The sequence below is a fragment of the Pseudophryne corroboree genome, chromosome 2 (genome assembly GCF_028390025.1).
Source record: "Pseudophryne corroboree isolate aPseCor3 chromosome 2, aPseCor3.hap2, whole genome shotgun sequence".
NCBI lineage: Eukaryota > Metazoa > Chordata > Amphibia > Anura > Myobatrachidae > Pseudophryne > Pseudophryne corroboree.
In genome coordinates, this window is record NC_086445.1 from 686,314,564 (window position 1) to 686,320,068 (window position 5,505).

Sequence of the window (5,505 nt, forward strand, 5' to 3'; positions counted from 1 at the left end):
AGTACTGTTGCTGCTGCCACTGCTCTGATGCCGGTAGATGCTCCTTGAGTACTGCTGTCAAGCTTGCTTGAGTGGTAGGCCGCTGGTCTTTGCCTCAGTCCATAATTTTGTATAAGGACTTCTATGTGTGGCCTCCTTCTTCAATAGTCAGGTAGTTCTAGGGCTTGAGATGAGGCAACTGCTGTTTCCAATTGTTCAATTGCTTCATCCATCTGTTGCTGTGTGTATGATGCGGACCCTCCTCCCTTTCAGTGTTGTCATACAAAGCTTGCATGTAGACTGACGTTAGAGGTATCCATTCTCTGCAGTATCCTACTAGGCCAAGGAATGATCATCTGACTTGCTTGACACTAGTTGGCATCTTAGCTTGCAGTATGAATTTTTTCCGTCTCACTTTTGTTAGATGTCGGGTACCTTGAGTGTCCTAGGAAGATTACCTCTTGCTTGGCTAGCTGCAATTTCTCCTTCTGAGGCTCTGCAGTCTTGTCCTTCCAGAAACTTCAATAAAAACACTGTCTCTTCTTGGTACTTCTTTTAGTAGTGGTGGCAATCAGCAGTTCATTCACATACTGTATTTGGCTGTGTGTCTTGTGGATAAATCACTTGGTGATGGAGCCCATCCCTGGGGTACTCTGGTCCTAGTAGTATTGCTTACTTTCTTCCATAACTGGTACTGTGGAAATGAGCCAATACTGAACTTCTATTCTAACTTGCTTCTTAACATTTCTTTTTACAATCACCTCTTCTTGTGATCCATCCATTATTCTTCATAATTTGTCCTTTCTTCACTTGCATATTTTTTCCTTCTGCTGCTAGCATGTTATCTCCTTAGTCCAGGTCCACTCATGCTGGTGTTCAACACAATGATGTTCATTCTGGGAGTTGCTGTTCCTCTTTGTCTTACTTTTTCCTGTGAGAGGTAGACTTGTATGACAGCTTGTTTATCAGGTTACATCCTTGCTGGAATGTTGCTGGTATACTTAATGCCTTTTGGGGTGTACTGGATTGTTGCTTGCATTAGGACTAGGATGTCCACTCCCAAAAGGTTGACTGGACAGGTGGGGGAGGTCAGGAATGCCGCTGGGACAGGTGTGGCTTCATTATTAATGAGTAAGGGCATCATCTTAATTTCTTGCAGGGGTAGGGCTTGACCTCCCAATCCAGTTGCTTCGATGGCCTGATCTGTAAGTAAATGTGGAGGAATCTGGTTGTACACAAAAACAGTTCCTGAAGCCCCTGTGTCTATTAAACAATCAAGTTCTTGTCCTGTGGGTAAAGTCACTGAAATGGTACCTTTTGTTGAAATGTCAGTTGCTGCAAGATACACAGATACTGTAGCTGACATAGGGGTTGCGCACCTTCATGCTCTGTCATCTTGTGCATGATGTTGGTTTACATATGGCTGGTCAGAAGTTTGCTATTGTCTTTGTGTGAATCTAAGATATTTTCTGCAATCCTTCTTCTGATGCCCTAGGAGCTTACACCAAAAACATTTGCCAGTCATGTAATTACCTTGTGCATCCATTTGTTTCCTTGTTTGGTGTGGCTTTCCTTCTTGTCCATTCCTGGGTCTTGGGGTCCATGTCTTTTGAGGACTCTGTATCAGGTGAACAGTCACTGCAGGAGTTTTAGACATGTGTTTGTCCTTCTTTTCCTTTTCCACATCCTCAATGCCTTCCAGCACCTGTATCTGGAAAAGCTGAGATCTTAATTCATTCTTTAAACCATTTAAAAAACTTTGTCTTTAACATTCTTGCTTCTGCAGCGTCACATACTGGATATCCTTCATCCTCTTGTCTAACCACAAGTTTATCATAGTACTGGCATACATTGTCTGTTTTCTGTACAATATCTGGTGTCGCGGGTGCGGTTTCCTGTATTTGGAAACATCTCCACTGTGCTCTTGCTAAGAGATTTGTTCCACTTGCTCTAGTATATCTTTTGTCTGCTGCTGGCCTGTCTGCAATTTTCTTTCTCTACCGCCTGCTGCATCTCGGGTAGGCATTTGTTCCATAAGGGAATATTTTCCAGAGCCTACTACTGTTCTAATAATTTGCTCTAAATCTATTCAGCAAGGTCTGTATATACCACATACTTGTGACAATTTAAAAAAAAATTCAGCCGGATTTTTCCTTATATCTGGTAATTCATTTACAATTCTTAACATAGACTGAAACCATGGTGTGTAATGTTCCTGATCAATATGTCTGGGGTTGTAATGTCAGATTCATTTTCCCCTGCATTAAAACTTCATTACAGAAACTTCTAGTATTTCAGATAATAACAAAGTACAGTAGTAATGAGTCACTATACTACTGTCTCCAAATACCTAACAGCTGAGAACTTTTTTCTTAAACCAAATCTAAAATACACATTGCTTATATGTAAAATGACCTATGGGAATATATATATCTATATAAGTATGCGTGACTGCCCATTAATATAATTTGCAGTCATAAACATTTTACATCTGTATGTGTGTACATATTACAGTATGCTCTTTCACACAGAAGCATTATTTATACATACTGTTTCTTTAACTGTTTTCAGAGCCACATTAAAACCTTTCAGCTTATAAATGAGGGGGCAACAAAACTGCAATTCCCACTACATGTACACATTGCTGTTTCCCTGTAATCTACAGTGGTGTGCATGTAATATAAAAATGATAACAGAGGGTTAGACATTTCTCTTTAATAAATTAATGCATGCGCAAAGTCTGTTTTCTTCTAGGGGCATTATGTTGCCAAGACCTATGGCATTATTATTTCTCATATACATGGGTGATGTATTGAACCTCAATTTCCTAAGACAGTTTGCCAAATTTTTACAGTGTCAGAAAAACCCTTTTTATTAATCCAGTGTTTATTTGCTTCAAATCTTCTCCATGGTCAGGATCCAGTGTCTCTTCCTCTGGTAAGTTTTCCCTTTTAAAAATCGCACCAATACCATTACGTGCATTTTTGCCCTCCCTATCACTGACAATCCCCAGGGGAGGCCTCTCCCTGGTTGTCCTACTATGTGCATCCACCATGTGTATGATCAGTTCACCTTGCGATATCCTTATGCGCTGCAACCATTGCTTGCACTGCATAGTATTCAAAAACAAAAGTTAGTTTATCTTTATATGGGATATACCTTTATGGGAAAGTTAATCAAACCAACAATAAAAAGGTCAAATGAAGCAAACTATTTGGATCTTAATCTCTGACACAACAAAACTTTGATATTGCTGGCTGGACTTTACCTAGTCCACAAAGACTTCTTCAACCACTGAGTTATACGTCTCTTATATCTGTCTCTAATTGCATTTATATATATCGTCCAGGAGGCAACTCAGAATAAATCCCTCTATCCTTGTGGCCAAAGAGTTTCTTAAATCCGTCTGTGGACAGATGACTGGTGTTGTGGCATTGCCTGTTCCTCCTTATGATGGTGGAAAATCAATCACCAATGCTCCCCAAGTGAGCCCTGTATAATAGACTACTTCTTCTGGACTGCTGAGGTGTGTCCCTATGATTATTGTTGAATTACTCCAGGGATCTGTACCTCGTGCTTCATAAATTCCTCCCTGTATCATGTATTCTGTTACCCCTGGTATTCTTGGAATACCCTCCACTATTCTTGGAATACGGTCTCCTTGAGTTTGAAAAATTATGTGTCCTGTACACCCTGGGCAATCATACCTGAGCCCCCTCTCTATTGACACCAGCATGCACTTAGGGCAATGATACCCGAACTCCCTTTCTATTAAGTCCATCTTACCCTTAAGTCTGAATTACAATATACTATATATATATATATATATATATATATTATAATGTGTGCACGACAATCTAGACAGTGGTTCCCTATATAACTGAAATCACTTTGTGGCAATATCCCCTTAACTTCACAATAGTCTGGTTCAGGTTTAAGATTATACCATAATAATAATGAACATTTACAATACTGACATGTCATTTGAGAAAGAAAAAAATATTTTTTGTAAATTTAAAAACTGAAACGGAAACTTACAATTCATGGAATTCTCACCAAATTTAACACATTCTATACTCACCCTGAAAGTCACACATCTGTACACATTACAGCTTCTATTCTCCACTCCCCTCTTCTAAACACTCATGAGCTTTATACTTACCTCTCTGCAAGTACTTTGACAACCACAATTGGCCACCAGAATAAACACTCACAAACATCCACCAATATTTATCTCACTCTTCTGCTTTTATTAGCTGGTGACATATCACCAAATCCAGGCCCCAACCACCTTTCTCTCTCATACTCTGCTGTCTCAAAACAACATAGAAATCCATCTAACCTCATAAATATCACGTGTCTCCCATCCCCCTCCAAGTCACTAAAATGTGCCTCATTGAATGCACGCTCTGTTTGTAACAAATTAACATCCATCCATGACCTCTTCATATCTCACAACTTTAATCTGCTGGCTATAACAGAAACATGGCTCACACAATCAGACACTGCCTCCCCTGCAGCACTGTCACACGGTGGTTTCCACTTCTCACACACATCTAGGCCTAATAATAGTAAAGGTGGTGGGGTTGGAATCTTACTGTCACAGTTTTTCACATACACTGTTCTACCTCAGGTTCCATCACTCGCATTCACATCATTTGAAGTTCACTCTATCAGGATTTTCACCCCCTTCTCTCTGTGTGTTGCAGCTATCTATCGCCCTTCTGGGCAACCTAAACAACAATTTCTAGAAGATTTTTCTGCCTGGCTCCCACACTTTTTATCCTCTGACATCTCCACCATCATTATGGGCGATTTCAATATAGCTCTTGACAGTCCACAATCTATTCATGCATCCAAACTCCTCTCTCTAACCTCCTCTCTTGGCCTAACCCAATGGTCCGACTCCTCTACTCACCAGGTGGGCCACTGCCTTGATCTTGTGTTCACCAGGCTCTGCTCAGTTTCCAAATACATTAACACTCCTTTCCCTCTCTCTGATCACAACTTGATCACCTTCACAATCTATTCTATTACTTTAAATTCTAGGACACTAAAACCAAGCAAGCCTCCTCTAACCCGCAGAAATACTAACAATATACATTTTCAACAACTTTCCACTTCTCTGCAACAACTGCTCTCACCAATCTCTACATTTACCACACCTGACACTGCTGCATCCCACCTGCACCAGACCCTAGAGAGTGCCCTTGATGAAGTGGCTCCAGCTACCCATCACACTCAACGTAGGCTTAGATGCCAACCATGGCACTCTAAATCAACAAGACACCTACAAAAACTGTCACGTAAAGTAGAACGTCAGTGGCGGAAATCTCAGAATCCAAGTGACTTTCTCACATATAAGACTACCTACCACTTCTATCGTCAGGCCCTGGACACTGCCAAACAAACATATTTCCAATCTCTTATCTCTTATCATGCCACCAACCCCAAGCGACTTTTTAATACATTTTAATCACTTCTTTACCCTCCCTCACCTCCCCCACTAGCTTCTATCCGTGCACA